Source organism: Ascaphus truei, chromosome 2 (genome assembly GCF_040206685.1).
Source record: "Ascaphus truei isolate aAscTru1 chromosome 2, aAscTru1.hap1, whole genome shotgun sequence".
NCBI classification, from domain to species: domain Eukaryota; kingdom Metazoa; phylum Chordata; class Amphibia; order Anura; family Ascaphidae; genus Ascaphus; species Ascaphus truei.
The window spans coordinates 52,666,916-52,684,810 of record NC_134484.1 but is presented as its reverse complement, the minus strand read 5'-3'; the positions used below and the strand labels follow the sequence as shown (position 1 = coordinate 52,684,810).

The 17,895-nt window shown below is 43.2% G+C and overlaps 1 protein-coding gene across 6 annotated transcripts in view; it reads right to left on the bottom strand.

Moving 5' to 3' along the window:
* CSMD3 (CUB and Sushi multiple domains 3) overlaps positions 1–17,895 on the bottom strand; it is a 1,548,521-nt gene that overhangs the window by 1,121,916 nt on the left and 408,710 nt on the right. The gene's annotated exons all lie outside the window — the stretch shown is intronic.

Sequence of the window (17,895 nt, the reverse complement as noted above, 5' to 3'; positions counted from 1 at the left end):
AATACTATAACAACTCCCTCACTGGGATGTGAAAGCTTCCCTATTGCAGCTGTTTAGCCGCTTGCTCCGTCAAACAGCGCTTGCTGTGGGTAACCCGGTCTTAATGTAAGCTTTGAGTTGGTATCAAATGCAGGCTTGTGGTCCTGCTGGGAGGATTGTATACAACCTGATCTCTCCGTCGTCTATCGGTCACCCCTCCGACACCGCGCCACCTGATGACGTCATGATGGAGACGTCATAAAAGCAACCCGACGTACGTTTCGCGCCCCCTGGCGCTTTCTCAAAGCTTACATTAAGACCGGGTTACCCACAGCAAGCGCTGTTTGACGGAGCAAGCGGCTAAACAGCTGCGTGAGCCTGTATCCCTCGGCTCCACAACGGACACAAAACACACGCCTTGATAGGACACATGTCCACGAGTCAGACTGCAACACCACATGATAGTAGTTATTACACAATTGGTGTGCAGAAATTTGATACCCCAAAACAGGCTATGAATATTGCTGTGCAGCGTGTTTATGAGCGGGAGCAAAATACTACAGGTCTGTTCCCCTGCTTCATGTGAGCAATAGGGAAGCTTTCACATCCCAGTGAGGGAGTTGTTATAGTTGTAACGGCTGGACCCCCCTTGTCTGACCCACCCAATCTCACATTGGCCCGTGTGGTCTAACCGGTCCCCATTACAAGGTCGTGTGTGGTGGTGCACCTGCAAGTAACAGGACTCCTGAGTCTCCCGCTTGGTGTTATAAGAGGATATCATCAGGACAGGTAGCTGAGGTAGTGGGTACGAGTCCAACTTACTTCACGTGCAGCGCCTCCACCTCATCAGGATCTATGCTTCCGCAGGGAGATGGTCCTGGTGAGGAACTCCTTCTCGGTGGTGACCGCCACTGCAGAGTAATCTCACACTCACATAGTGGGGGTTTCTTTGAACAAGGCATCTTTATTATATGCTTGGATGTAGCAGACTCCCCATGCAGCTGCCGGCTCTAGCCGCACATCTTTCCGTGCTGTCCCTTTGCCAGGTACGCCCTCCCGTATTGAAGTGGGATTCCCTTTCTCCTAGGGAGATCACCACTGTGCCAGGTCCCTGGACACAGTGTGGCTTAGACAGACTTGATTGGTCACTCTGCTACCGCTAGTTACAGCACTAGGGTCACAAAAGTATTCCTCCAATCCCTTATGCAGGAAGATACATTCTACCAGATGCTTCTCTGCCAACCTTGCAACACTTTTCAACAACACTAACTGACAGTGCTGTGCCCTTTATACCTCAGGGGGCAGGCGCATCTCTGATGTCACTATCCAGGGACTCAGAGCATACAGCCACTCCCTTCCTTACACAGGGCACCACACCAGGGTGTGAGGGAAAACCTCCATAACTACTGTTGGCAGGCCTGTACTTACCAGGACTTACTGCCAACAGGGAAGATGTATGCAGTCATTATTATGCATGGCTACATACTCCCCCTGGTTAATACCCACCGTCCCGGCTGGGACCTAAATTTGGTGTACCTTGCGCCTGGAAACACTGCAGAAGAACACACAAATAACATGGCAAACATCATCACATTGACATAATAATGCAAGCCCATCTCACTCACTGACCAGCAGGGAGCGCTAAAGAAAAAGCAGACCACTCTAATTTGGCACTCAATAATAATGTCGAGGATCCGGCTTCTTCACCTCCCGCCCCGCAGCATCATGCACAGTGTCGCTGTATTCCCGTGGTATCCCTCGCTCATTACAATACACCACTTTGTGCATATACACACTGCGTCCTATCTTCCAGACCGCATCAGTTGAGCTACCCTCTGCTCGGCCTGCATCCCTTTAATGGCTCCCCCTTTCTCTACGCTATAGTATTGTATATCATTCTTAAGCCATCTCTCCCTATTCTCCTCTATCTCTCTCATTAGAGGTTCTGGGACATACGGGTAATCAAGCCCATGTGACTTCCTATATTTTGCCGCAATAGCCCGTTCAGCTAGGCTCACCCTGGTCAAGCTACTTTGGCCAGCCGCCCCGGGCAACACCCATGACAGGGGCTCATCGGTTTCTACCGGGTCATCCAACCCTGCGGACCCCTTAGGAATAATAAGGCCTGCCTGGATACGATCCCACCTTACCCTTAGGGCCCTAAGGTATGCCTCGTCGTCGAAGTCACCAACAGCCCACCAGTGATCAACCACCCCCTCCCTCTCTAAGATAAAGCGGGTGCGGTCGAACCAGGATACATACCCCTCGTACAATGGGGCCCACCATCTAGTCTCCTTCCGTTCTTCGGAGCTATGGTCTATAGATTCTTCTAGGGACTCCTCATCTGGCCCCCCAGAAGATACCCCAGACGTACCCTCAGATCGCTCAACGACTCCTTTATACTGGGAGGTGTTTCTCACTGTAATACTTAGCACACTAGGGCAATCACTGGATGCCGACACTTGTCGGGACATCCTCCCTCTTCCCTCCGACCCATCATCCGAAGTCCCCAAGTCCAGGCTTCCAGTCCTATCATCAGAAGGACCCCGTGACTCCCCGGACAACCCTAAGCTGGAACTGGACCCAAATAAAATAGTGACGGGTACAGGGGCTTTAGCTAGGGCCTTGGGGCTAACCTTGGGTGTGGACGGGGTTTGGGGATGGGACTGAACAGTAGGCATTGACAGGGTTACGACCTGCTCTCCAGCGATACCTGCCTTAACGTCGCCACAAAGTCCGTTCTTGTCTCCAGCAGCGGGGCTTCTGGTTCTGCAACTCGAACGCCCGTTCCCCCTGGTAGTAGGGGATCGTTTCCCGCTGCTTGACCGCAGAGGCGCCACCATCTCCCACTCGATGCCGCTCTGGTCCTCCGGAACCACCTCCGCACACGCACGTGCTGCGACGCCATCTTGGGGTGGATCCCCAATCGGGATCTCTTCCTCCACGAGGACATCCGCCAACGCCCGTCTGCTGCGCTATCCAGTCTGGCTCTGGACTCGCTCCTCCGGCTCTTCCACCCCTTGGTTCTGCAACAGGCACGGTGTCTTAGTACCTCGCAGGGTCGGGGTGGATCGACCTGCGTCCGATCCACTAGTCACCATGGCAGTGGGACTCCGGCGATCGGGTGGTCGCGGTACTGGAGACACTCGACTCCGTGTCTCCACACCACGAGGAATTTCATCCCTCCATGGCGTACCAATGGTATGACAGTCTCTTCTTATGACTGTCTTACTCGCCAGCCTTGCGCACTCCTCGTCCGAGGATTCTAGCCTGCAATTCGGCCGAGGCATCCCAGTAGGAGACCGGCGATGGGCTCCTCGGTGATCACCTCTCCGATGGCTGGGTTTCTCTGTCGGAAGCACCAGAGCTGACTCCGACTCTGCGGGACTTGCACTCTTATTCCAGAGGGCTCCCGGCTGCTCCTCTATCGGCATCGGGACATTTCCGGCCACTCCCACAGCCTGCACTGGTACGAACGTGGTCATGGGCCACATATACTGCAGTCCACAGTGGGGGCATCGGGCCTCGCTGCCCACGGCTCTGCCCGGCAGTCTGCACTGCAGGCAAAGACACGCCACAGTCTCCACACCCTCCACACGGATTACCAGGAAGCCTCCTGGAGCCGAATAAGGGTGAGTGGATATCACCGGACCCTGGTCCACTTTGTCAGCAGCTTCAGCCATCTTTACCAACGGAGGCACTCGTCTCAGAGGTCTATATTGGTCAATGGCTCTTCGCAACTGAAAGGCATGGGCTGATGTAGCAACCCTTCCTCCCATCTTCTCTGTCGACATCCGGTGGAACCGCAAACCACTCCCCCTGGTTGAAACTAGGGGGATGTCTCGTAGACTTGTAGGCTGACCCAGCACAGGTGTGGAGTGAGTCATAGTCCATGAGGGCGCGGCTCAAGCTTTCGCGCCAAACTCCCCATCGGGGTGGAGTTTTCTCGTTGGCGCCAATCCTGGCCAACAATTAGCAAACTGCAAAGTTGCAAGACTTTCTGCAGCATGCCCACGCGGTGTCCCGGGAACGTGGGAACCGCCATCTTGGTAAGTATTGTCTTTTTTTTCATTGAAGGCAGCGTCTGGCTGTTTGTTAATTGGGGTATAACAAAGTCCATTTCTTTCCTCCCATCGGATCACACTGTCATGCTCATTATTCTCAGGGGTATCATCCCGAGAACAAAAACATGATAAACACAGCGCAGCCACGGCTTTCACGCCATTCCACAACAAACTCACAAAAGTCTCTTCTGTAGCTTGTTCTTCGTCCACGCACAGTTCATATGCGTGTTCTTCCTCTGACCGCAATCCTGGACCTCCTGCTCTATGCAGATCCTCCATTCTTGTGGTTCTCTCTCCCTGCCATCCTGGACCTTCTGCTCTGTGCAGATCCTCCATTCTGACAGGTCTCTCTTGATCGTTGAACACCTATTTCCTGTACATGGAGCTCCACTCTGCGGGGCAGCTACCACATCCGTACAATAAACATGCCTTGTGCACCACCTTGTGTACCTAATGTAGATCTGACTCGTGTTTGCACTACCTCAGGCTAGGCTCACTCTTACTGTGTCTACTGTAATGCTTTCCTCCAGTCTGTGCTCCTTGGTAAGTGGTCTGGAATGGAGACTAGAGTACTCTGGCTCTTCCATGCAGTACTTTGGGCGTCGACCTACTTTTGGCTAGCCTAGTGCGGACCCTTCCAGAATTCCTGCCCTAAGTTACCAGTTTACCCCTTCAGGCGTCCCCCGCTAGCGCTACCTCAAGGCGACTAGAACAGCAATAGCCCCCTGCTCCAGACTCACTAACCCCTAACGGATCCCAAGGCGTCTGTGTGGCATGCAGCTCCAGCATCTCCCTGACTACCCCTGGCTCCGTCCCACGCAGCACAAAGTGGCAGCAGACACTCTCTCTGTTTCCTAGCGTGTGCCTAGCAAAAGCCTGTCCTGTTAACAGGTCTCTCAGCAGCGCCTCCAATTGTAACGGCTGGACCCCCCTTGTCTGACCCACCCAATCTCACATTGGCCCGTGTGGTCTAACCGGTCCCCATTACAAGGTCGTGTGTGGTGGTGCACCTGCAAGTAACAGGACTCCTGAGTCTCCCGCTTGGTGTTATAAGAGGATATCATCAGGACAGGTACGAGGTAGTGGGTACGAGTCCAACTTACTTCACGTGCAGCGCCTCCACCTCATCAGGATCTATGCTTCCGCAGGGAGATGGTTCTAGAGGTGTAGAGGTGCTGTGTTGTTAGTGTAGAGGAGGTGCTGTGTTGTGTGTCTAGAGCTCCAGTGTGTGTGTGTGTGTCTAGAGCTCCAGTGTGTGTGTGTGTCTAGAGCTCCAGTGTGTGTGTGTGTGTGTGTGTGTGTGTGAGTGTAGAGGAGGTGCTCTGTTGTGTTTGTGTGTGTAGAGGTGCTGTGTGTGTGTGGCAGCAGTTTGTGTGTTTTGAGCTGCTGTGTGTGTGTGTGTGTGCGTGTGTGTGTGTGTGTACAGAGGAGGCAGCAGTGTGTGGATATAGATAGCTGCAGTGTAAGCGTATATAGAGGTGGTTTCGTGTATTTACCATTTTATTTTAATAAAGAAATCTATATAACTATACAAAAGTGTCTATTATTTATGAAAAAAGTCTACATTTAGCCTATAATAGTAATAATCCCCTCAGAACAGGGCATTACTGGCCAATAATGCCCTGGCTGGGTTAAAGTCCCTCGGCTTCACCTCGGGCCTTCAACTCTTCCAGCCAGGGCATTATTGGCCAGCAATGCCCTGTTCTTCGGGGATTATTACTTAATTACATTCCATAATGCTTTCATTACATTTAATACCATACTGTAACCATATTTCATTTAACACTAGAGATGGGCAATTTTGGGGGGCAAATTTGGATCTACAGCAAATCGACTGGTTCCTTTGGTCCGCGGATTTCAGCGGTTAAATGTCAAAAATTGGGATTTACATTTTTCGTTTTTATTATTATTATTACCAATATACTCAGTGGATTCCACAACCGTTGGCTGATTCTTCGGATTTTTTTTTTTAAACTCAAATTTGTATTGGTTTTTCGCAAAACGGATGTTGGGGATAACATCAGCAAAAATCCAGAAAATGGATTTCGGCGGATTTACCCATCTCTATTAAACACCTTGCTATATTCAGGTAATCAGATAATGGCGTAGAATCAACATTATATGCTATAGAAAACCTAGGTCAACAAATACTTTTCTTCAAGTGAAAGGTTTCCACCCAAATGCACTATTCTACAGCATACCTATTGGTCAATTCTTAAGAAAAATATATAATTGTACTACTTACTTATTAAAATAAGGAGAAGTTAAAACTATGCAACATCTTTTCAGAAACAGAGTATAACAATTCCTCATTCCTCAGATAATGTTTTTTTAAGTAAAAAAATATACAATTTGTTTCATTTGAACATATAATTTGTAACAATACTCATCTAATAAATATCCAGAACAAACACTAGAACATTCCTATATCAGATGATGTAATCATGTTTTCTTCATCAGTATTACTTAACATTACCTTTGGAAGATCCAGAAACATCAAGCAATGTTTGGTTCATAGCCATTATACTGGCCTTAATATCAGGGAAACCAATATTAATTATGTAACAAAAGACAAAAATGCACAACGCAACATCCAATGTAACACAATACAAATATATGCTTTATGGATGATGTGGTGGGTTTTGGAGTTCTTTATGCACCCCTGAAGTAAGGCCCTAAATCAATTGCACAATTTTGCAACTTGCAGCTTTATTGAATGAAATTGCAAAGCACACAATAACGGGTTAAAACTCGCACCCACAGTAATGCGTTGTCGTGTAATAACAGGTGCAATTCCATTGAATACATTGGTAGCTTACTGTTATCTTCTGATTTGGAGAGTTTCAGTGATACTAATTCCATCTAGACCTATACCAGATTAAATCTGAAAATGCCTGATTTAATCCACAATCCATGTGAGTGGACACTCAAAAATTTCATCAATCACCACATTTGAATTTTGCACATTTGCTCTATGTATATTTGATTCTTTTTCTATGATTGTGGGAGTTCTTGCGCTTTCAAGTTTTGTAACACCTACCTATGAGATGTTGAGAAACATACCCTAAAATAAGATGCATTTTTCCTGCATGGTGATACCATTTATATTTATTTTATATATATATATATATATATATATATATATATATATATATATATATATATTTTTTTTTTTTGGGTGGGTGTGTGCATTTTGTCTGTTACGAAATTCTTAGCACATAGTAGCATCCTTGCACCTTTCCCTGAATTATATTTGTTAGATAATTATTGAGTAGGTAACTTGCATGTAAAGATTACAGCCGGACATTTTGAGTTTGATCATACTTGATATAAATGTTTAAAAGTTGTAGAGCACAAGAACTGGTAAGGTAGAGAAAGAGATTCATGTTTTATATTTGGGGATGGGAATACAAGAGTTCTACTTTTTGATGTGGAAAAGATACAGTAAAATCACATCAATACATTTCGGAACCTACTTTTGTCTGGCTTTGTCAGTTATACATAGTCTCTGTAAAATGTTGGACCATATTAACCACCCTCCACATAAAGTGCAGTTCCACTTTTAAATTCCCAACATTAAACATCCCTTAAATAACCCTAATTTAACATTTACAATGGACTTAGGTCAAAAGATCATTTCACAGTCACCTTGTCTAAATCTAAAGCGTATTCCCATACCAGATATTTTAATACATTGCATTTCCTAAAGTGATCATTATGCTGAATCCTTGTTTTATTTATCAGCAGGTTTCCTTTATCTAATCCCTGATGGCAGTTGCCTGTTTAAATCACAAGTAGTGTTGGCAAATATGTTTCCTACAGTATGTCTACCTTTGAAGTGATTAATTTAAAAAAAATCAAATATCTACCTCTGGGAGTGGAGATCAGTTAGGTTGATATTGATCTAGAGGATTTTTAAATAATGACAATGAGGAGCCAGAGAATGTGCAGCAGCAGTCACCAATTTGTCTTGCATGGAGAAAAAGAACTATGAATGCCCTCTGGCATTAGCCACCTTTTTAGATAAAGGATCTGTAGAACCTCAATGCAAAATACCACAAATCAGGAAGCGATGATATGGTGTGCAATTACTCTTATCCTACAGATGAGTGCTAACTTTATCAAAATACCTACTGCTAAAAAAAATTGCCCTTTGTTCAGATGTGGATCTGTGCACATGCCAGAAAGAACAAGTATTCAGTGCAGCTGGATCCATCATTACAGACCATAGGGCCAAGCTGACCAACGACTGTGTTGTTAGGATCATGATCATAAAGGTACATTAACATAATTCACTAAGATGATATCAATGTCTTTATGTCATCAATTGATAGGGAGAAGGAATAATTAATTATATCAGAGGTAATCAAACCTCTCTTCAAAGCCCTGAGCCAGAACAGATTTATGAGATGATTACCCAACATATTCACAAGCAATTTAGGTACATTGGTTGGTGCGAAAACCTTGTGTGGCTGGTAATCCCTCAAGTGATTTGAGAACCACTGGATGACATGATTACCTGACTACAGATCAATGTTCAATGTCTGCTAAATTACTTGCCATCAAGACATGGGTCACACATATTTGTATTAATAACTATATTGCTTTAGTATTTGTCTCACGAATGTATAGGCATTTGTAGCATAACTGTTTTATTTTCACACAAGAATAGGTAGCTCAGAGCCTCAAGATATATTGTTATTTTCAGATTTGTTTTTAATGATGTGAAAGTGTGAAAGCAGATTTAGGGAAAATTAAAGCCTGAGGTTAAGACCTTGAGAACACCACAACCAAAGCTCCCCATGGTTATTTACTAACGTTTTCCAGATGCAGAACAGTGCACAAAACAGCACTATATGTATCAAAGAAAAATAATCCCAATAAAAGCAACTTTAGGGCCTGGAATCAATAGAATAATGGATCCTAAACAGGACCCAGGACTACCAGTCATAGTTAAATCTGGCACCTGCTGTAGGAGTAGAGCAAAACAGAGACCGTATCTACCTCAGTGGTGGAGATGGTTTAATCCCTACTCTGCTGGTTAATAATATGGTGGTGGTTGCATTGGTAGCAGTCATTTAACTGGGAAGGGAGGTGGAGAAATACTTCCAGAAGTGTGTAACAATTTCTGCCTTCAATTTGCCGCTAATAAGACCATTATTTTTTTTTCTAGGTAATGACATAAGCCACTCTTATTGTACTGTACTAATAATTCTAAAATAAAACTACAATGCATTTTAAAACCTTGATATCTCCTTCTGCGTAACAAGGAGTGTGGTTAAATTAGGTACAATACAAAAGAATGTGCATCATTTTGTCAAAAATTACATTTATGAACAGCTCATAATGTTTAGTACAAGGCATTTATGTAGAATCTATCATTTTTGTATGTTTTTAAGCATACTATATGTAAAAAATAATAATCTGATGGTGGTGTAAAACCAGCAAATGTTCAACAATAATAAATCAGTAATACACGATTGCACTGTACCGGCTATTAATATCTCTTGGTAAGAAAACATTGTGTACTGTAGCAATGACCACTGGACCTGAAATATTACACAAACTATTAAGAAGACAAGGTAAGCCGTACAACTGCTTAAAAGAAGTCATACAAAAATTATGATAAACTGCTTTCACAATTTAATTATACAGGTATTCCAATTTTTCAAATCATTTTGTGAATTAGATTATTTGTATAACCTTATACTTCAGTACTGCAGTTACCTGCTTTATTATATTCCAAGTAGGTAATATATATATTATTATTTTAAGATTCCTACATTATGAAATCTTAAATTAGATGCAATATTTAAATAATTGACATATTGGAATTATATTAAATAAGGCAGCAGAGTTTTCACTTGAAAAACTAGAAAGCCCTTATTGACGTCAACAATCACTTCAATATAAGTGGGAATGTAATAGTAATCTTTATACGTAGATGACCTTTGCGTCACTGATGTTACTAACTAAAATTAACTAGTAAGTGTCCAATTACACTGCAAAATAGGCAAAAAGACAAACAAACATATGTAGTGAATCCCTATACTGTATCTAAGCCATGCATTCTATTTATCTTTTCTTGTATTTCTATTCAAAAGTATTTAAAAAGTTGTTCTTACAATTGTGGGCAGCTGAATGATTAATGAATCTACAGGCTGCATTCACATTTTATGGTGTTTCATGTCTTACCGGCTGTATGTAATTCTGGCCTCTAATTTGTTCAGGTTCCCTAATGGCCAATAACAATTAGGAAGCCTGGGCTTAGTTAACAATAGCCAATAACTCTGTGGAAGTGATCCTGAGAGGTTACAAAATGCGTAGGGTGAAGCTTAAACTATGGAGCGGCTCACAGACGGTGGAGAGAGTGGTGTCCCACCAGTGACATCATCAGTGTGAGACGCGGCGAGTTCGAACTGATAGTGGTGGAGATATCACGTTCACTTCGGCAGGAAGCGCTGACACCAGCCACCACAATCTGCGCACACTGTGGACGGCATTTTAAAAAGGCACGGAAACAGCAATCTCATTGTACTGTGTGTATATTTCTGCTGGAGTGTATATTAAATGTTTTTATTTTTTTACCCAATTTTTCCACAAGGTGTGGGAAAAGATGAGAGGACCATTGAAACATCATACAGCAGCAATTTATATTATTCAGTTGTTCAATTTATCTGATGCCTTGTTAGCTATTGTATTCCATTTTGAATACAAGCAAGTTTCCATAAGGATTCTTTAGTCACAAGTGCCTGTTACTGCGCTAGATTTGTTTGTCGTTTTGCCTATTTTGCAGTGACTTCCAAGATTTACTAGTTAAGTCTAGTTGGTCTCATCAGTGACGCAAAGGTAATCTACATCTAAAGATTGCTATGACATTACCACTTATAATAAGGGGTTGTTGGCACCAAGGAGAACTTTCTATTTTGTCAAGCACTTTTTGGGGTTTTGAGAGAAAAAACTTTCAGCCTTCCAAGCTGCTTTTTCCCTTAAAAGGGAATTCCTGTGAGCTAGCAGGTTAACTGGTTTCACAATTACTTAATTAGTATTTCACTTATTATTATAATAGGCTTAGCATATTGTGTTTGCACCCTCCCCCCCACCTTTTTTTAGCAGAATTCTCACAATTAAAAGCTGTTGTAACTATTTGCTCTCAGTTTTAAGAAGTGTTATACATACATGATTGCATTTGACAGTTGATTATGTATAATTTACATAGTGTCGAGCCTCAGGGTTGATTAGGTGCTGATTGATATCTCTGGTATTTGAAATAAGCTATTTAGTCTAAAAGTCAGTTATCCAAAAAAGCGAGAAACTGAGAAAGGAGAGAAAGCAATTAGAGAGAATGTGCTACTTTTGGGGCACTACATGTGTTATTTATCCAAATGTGTTGTCCATGTGGAAATAAAACAAAAACAGAAGAAAAAATTAAGAAATTAAGTGTAAATATAATAGTAAGAGGAGGTGAGTGAAGTCAATAAAAATCTCAAAAGGGAACCTTGAGCATTTTATCTAAGATTGCTAATGAGTAGAAAAAACACTACACCCAATTAGTGAAAGGAAAAAGTCCATTTATTATAAAGACAAACAGCCATATCATCGTGCAAGAGACAACAAAACAATTAAATATCAAAATACATTTTTTATATATATATATATATATATATATATATATATATATATATATATATATATATATATATATATATATATATATATATATATAAAATTGGAGTAGTGCCTTAGGAAGCTTGAGTATAAATCAGCTGTGTAAATCAGATAGAGTTAACAAGGCTATTGACCAAAGAAATCCCCAAAAGGGCGAATTTGTGATAAAAAAACTGGAATCTATAGCAAAAATAAAAAACATGAAACATAAAAAATTAAATAAAAAACAGATGTCAGTTGAAATTCCAAAAAATGTACTTAGTCCAGTTTTGCTGCCCATATATAAGGATCACCAAATCCCAAGGATATCTGCAGAAAACAAGAAGAAAAAACAGGCGCACTCCTAGTGTGATAAAGTATAAAACAGTATTTATGGGATTGTAAAATATAAAAAGCGCACTCACAAACAGAGTAAAAATAATAGCATTTATGAGATATACTCAATCGCCTTGAAGCTGTGAAGGGAATGTATCAGCCTGTCCTGTTGGTGCCACCTCTAGTGTATCCGTTGGTTCAGCAAGGTGCACTGGAGCCACCGCAGCCAGATGATGTAATAATCAGCAACACGGTCAGAGACTCCCTCCAGATACACCTCCCACAGCTCTCACTGCTCACCAGCAGGCAACTGCAAAACTGGAAGCGACAGCAGTCCCAAGCAAAATAGCAACAGCTCCAAGGTACTCTCTCCATTCATGCAATAATGTCAGCCACAAACTCGCCTCTTTGGGAAACGCCCTATGCGTTTCGTCACTAAGGACTTTGTCAGGGGTCCCATACTTATGATCCCATAAATACTGTTTTATACTTTATCACACTAGGAGTGGGCTACCGGCTTCGCAGCTGGGGTGCATTGCCCCTGAGGGGGTCCGCCAGAATGCAGGGGGTTCCGGGCAATCTGGTCTGATGTGACCAGAGTTGTTGCAGTTGTAGCACCGGCGCTCATGCCGGAGCTCCCCCGCCTTCGGTGGACTGCTGCCCGCAGGCGGCCTCTGAGTCCATTGGGGGGTATTGGCAGACTTTCTGGCCGGTGCCGCTGCCACCACCGCCTTGGCTACTGCTTTGGCGGTCATCAGGGCTTGGCTGGCCACATAGTCGTCTGCAAGCCTCGCCGCCTCCTGGTAAGTCTGGGTCTTCTTGTCGTACACCCAAGCCCTCACTGCCGGCGGGCACTGCTGCATGAGCTGCTCCTGAAACATGAGGTCCAGCAGGCGTTGGTAAGTCCGTGCCTCACAGCCCTCCACCCAGCGTATCCCGTACAAAGCCATGCGGGTCACATAGGTAACATAGGACTCCAGGGGCTGCCTCTCTCCCTGCCGGAATTTACCCCTGTAGGCTTCAGGGGTAAAACCGTACTGAAACAATAACAGTTCTTTCAGGTGTTCATAGTCATCAGCATACTCATCTGGAAACGCCATCATCGTCTGTTTAGCCAAGCCGGACAGTAAGGGGTCCAAACGTGCAACCCTATGCTGTGGGAAGCACTTTGTACCACCGACACTGTGTCTCAAAGTTCTTTAGAAAACTGTCGATCTGATCAGTACCTTCCACGAACTTGGTGAGGCTGTGCTGGTCCAGTTTGAGTTCATCTTTGTTGGGTTGGACAGGGGGGTAATAAGCGGGTCTGTTCACTGCCATAGTGATAAACTGCAGCCGCTCCTCCAGTCTCCCTCTGTCTCCCCACGCAGTAATCAGTGCCAACATTTCAGGGGTGAACGGATTGGTAGCCGCAGCAACCAGTACCCCTCCTGTTGCACTGCTCCCGGGAGGTGCACTTGTTCCCTCCCCGAGATTCCACCGCCCCGGCACTGGGTTCCTTCCCTGATCTCCGGGTGGCTGTATAAGGGCAAGCTGAGCCGTATCCTGAGGCTCTGCAAGCCGGGCTTCATAGTCACCGATTGCGTCAACCATGTCTGTGACCTCCTGGTTCTCATAGGGCAGTTCATATTCACGGCACTTGTCCTTCAGCTAAGCTCGGGTCCTCATGTTGGATGAGCCTTCAGCCTCGCTCATGGTTCACGGTCGCCGCAGTGAGGTGGTGTTACAACTTGTGTTAACTGTTGCACTACTGTGTGTTCAATATCTTAAGTCCCAGGAACTAGCAATTACTCTCGAGTTCCCACTATATGACAGAGTCCTGCAGAACACTGTAATATAGGTTCAGTTCAATCCCACCGCTGCCACCAGTTAATTATAGAGCTTGTCACGGTAGCTTATGACAAAATATAAAAAACACCAAATATCTGGGCTGAACTGAGCGAGGCTTAGATATAATAAAATATATTTATTCCTTAAAAAAGGTGAATACAGCAATATAGTACAATTAACAGGCAAGAAGGTAACACTTACTTAGGGTTGGGGGATGGAGAAGTATCAGCTAGCAATTCTCCAGCAATCCGGTGACATTCAAGATGGTATCAGAAGAACTAAAAACTGTAGGGTTGACACAGTTTATATAACTGTGTAACCCTATTCTTAACATTGAATACAGACTATTGGTGAACAATTATCTGTATCCAATCCCTAACGTGGAGACACAGATTAACCCATGCCCCCCAGCTAATTAGCCATGTGTACTGGGACTCTATGGGTTGCCCCATAATTAAATCAGGGGCAACGACCAGTCTACCAAATGAAGTATCTGCATTGTTTGTAGGTGTAGACATAACTCTTACAAACCACTCCAGTTTGATGATTATCCACCAACAGGTAACAATTAGAGTGGCAGAGTCTGTTGATTAGTACTTGGTCGATTGATTAGTATTTAGTGTAAACAATCAGGCAGTTAACTTTTGATCACAGTGCTTAGGCTCAATCAGCCGGCTGCCCTTAATGACCTATTAGCATAGCAGATGGAGTCTGCATTGTCAGAGCAGATCCAAAATACCATACATATACACTTTAATATCTACACATATTAATAAGTTCCATTCTGGTGGGCTCAGTGGGTCGAAATTTGCCAGTTTTTAATGCCTACAGTGACTCCACACATTGGCCAAATATCAACTCTCTGCGACCTCCAGAACTGGAGATACAGAAATGCACTTTAAAACATCTTTAAAATACAGGATTATAATGAAACAGGGGAACATACATTTTCCTGACATGACAAGGTGTAAGCCACATTCCTGTACTGCAGTTAAGTTAACCCCTTGCCTCCCTGGTGAGGTCAGGGGGTGGCCATATGGAGTGCAACCCCTTTAATACCGGGCCATCCCCCCTCTCCCTCTACATCCCCTCCCCGCTCTCTCCCCCCCCCCAACATGGGTTTATACCTGTTTAAAAGTGTGTTGTACTGTAGCTCAGCAGTTAACTGTTTATCTCAGGGTAGATAGTGAGTTTGTGCCAGCTTGTGTAAGGGAGTTACAGTAGTGAACAGAAGAGGGCACCAGAAACTTTTAACTTATCTTTATTCAGAACCAGCAGCATAGTCCAGGACAACCTGAACTGGTTTTCCGCATACAAAATACAGCATCCACTATATCTTGCATTGCAAGTTAGTCCATCCTTGATCCATACTTAAATCTTGAGAATGGATCCCAACATAGATCCACTCCACGTCTCTATTTAAACCTGGGAATTAACTGCTTTCTACAGCAATGTAGACTCCTATAGCACCTCTCTTGGGCCCTTAACATTAGGATACTGTCCCTATATGGAAAAAAATAAAAGGTGTTCTATTGTTTCCTGCTTTACAGGCCAGGATAGCCTGGAGACCTCCCTGATGTTATCTGGAGCCTGGGGTCCTCTGGAGGTGTGGGGGTCAGGTCTCAGGCCCCTGGAGGTCTGATTACAAAAAATGTGGGTCCCCACCTCTATACTCAGGGTGTGGCCAACACTCTGCCCCAGTATCTGGGCAAATTAACTATTTCCACTTGGTCACACCACTAGGCATTTGACCCTCTAGCAACTTCTAGAGAAGCACAAGGCCAGACATGTGCCTTGGAATTGCAACATTAGAATAACATAATTGATACAAACTCACATGTCAGAGCCTTGTGAGGACTTAACCCTGGTACTGCCTGCAGCTACCAGGACTGACAGGCAGGGCAATGGGAATTTCTAGTAAGGTGTTACATAACACTCCTGATGAAGGTACATGTTCTTTTTTTATTACAGAAGCCTTTTATTCTGTCTTCTAATGTCATGAAGGAGATGTGCAATAGGGTGTGTACCTGCTGGTTTCTAATGTGAGAACTAGATATCACCCACCACTTTCATTTTTTGTTCATTTTGGATAGTTCCTCAATAATGTACACCTTTAAAACAAAAAATGCTATCGACATTTTCTTGCTTTTCAATTATACAATTTAAAAAAGAATATGCTTAGAATGATAAAAACTGAACCACAGATTGGTTTAATTGTAGGTGGCAGTCGATCAGTGCCTGTTCTCAAAATACTGTAGGTATGTGAAAATCTGGTTAACTGATGTCCAGTTTGAGCAGACACTCCTCACAGCATGGAGGATTGGCGTCTGTATGATCCCATGGTGCCATCTTTACTTGGACTCAGGAACCACTGTGAATAATATACTATTCGAGACCGTTTTGCTAATATTTGGGACTTTGTTCATATCTTTAGCCATTATAATGTTTATGTATTTAGTGATGGTCATGCCTATACATTGATAAAATTTGTTTTCTATGTTATCTTCTCCACTTTCTCTTTAGTACCCAGGTACTTTATATGTCTCATTTGTGGGACCTATTTGGTTTCCCCTTATGAGTATATACAGTAACCGTTGCTATTTATATTTGTATCTATTATCTGTATTAACGATTGTATTGGGGTTGTCTGATCTAGTACTTCATATGTGTTTTTTTATATAAGCCCCCTGTAGCGGCCCTGATACTGTAACTCAAAGTAGAAGATTCTCCAGGTCAGCATACTCTTTGTAGACCCTCATATGAAGAAACACAAATGCAAGGATATAGTGCATTAACATTTACTTTAAGATGACGAACAACACAGAGGGGATGGTAACACACTCACACTCTCCCCACTGGTAAGAAGTAAACAAGAAGTGACTTCAGGGGCACTTCAACCCTTCTCCTTAGATAACAGTACCCGATGCGACCACTCCACTACTCAGACAGGAACAGACCGCGATTGCCTCTGCCAGCGTCTCTCACCCGCAGTGGGGGCACTCCGCCGCATTTGCCATCTCAGCAGTCTCCTTCCAATCAGGGCTTCTCAGGAGATTGGGTACAGTGGCCTCAAAGCATCAAAAAAGGCCCAACATGTTTCGTCCCAGTGGATTTCATCTGGGGTCATTTTTTGTATTTGGACTTGTATAATTTTGAGTTTCCTTATTTCTCCATCATTATCTTTGCTGTGATAACATTTATTTCAATCAAGATCAAGATCACCTTTTCTGATGCACTTGTTCAGTTACGAATAAGATGCAACTCTATGGCCAGCTTCATACACAATCCGTATATATTACAACTTTATATTAAAAAAAAAATCTTTGTTTACAAATGTAGCAAAAATTATTCCACATACTGTAATAATGCATCGATATTGTAAAATAATGTTGTTAAATGGCAGATGGTGGTGCATCATTTTGGGCATCTCAGTGATGCAATGGAGCCGTGTAATAATGCAGTGATGCAATAGCTTATCCAGAGAGTATTGGATTAACGGGCAAAATAACATTGGCTACATCTGTACATTTGTTGTTTCTCTAAAAGAAAACAATACTTTGCCTTCTGTTACTCTTTTCCACCAAGAACAGACAAAGAAATAGAACCGCTAAAAATACAGCTCATATTTACTCATATTTACTAAGTGGTGTTATTTTGTTAGACTAAATTAAAGTGCCAAGAGGAAAAAAAAAAAGAGGATGGGTAAACCAGTTCTCAAAAAAACCCAAAACATTTTATTTATTCCAAAGTAAAAACTGCAACAGCACACAAAATAAACATACACAAACAGAAATATACACCAACCTCTATGTGCCATGTAAAAAATCCCAAAACAGCGTAAGATATGCTACACTGTGGAGGTAAGACCAGGGAACAGGTAGACACACCAGCCAATGCTTTTTCAGGAAGAGGAAATACTAGGCAGAATTCATACCTGAAAACACTCCTCTCTTAAAACAGCAGGTGTTCATTTATCCCAGTAAAAAATTTAACTCATATATACCATTAAGAAAAGAAGAAAAAAACTTCACATTATTAA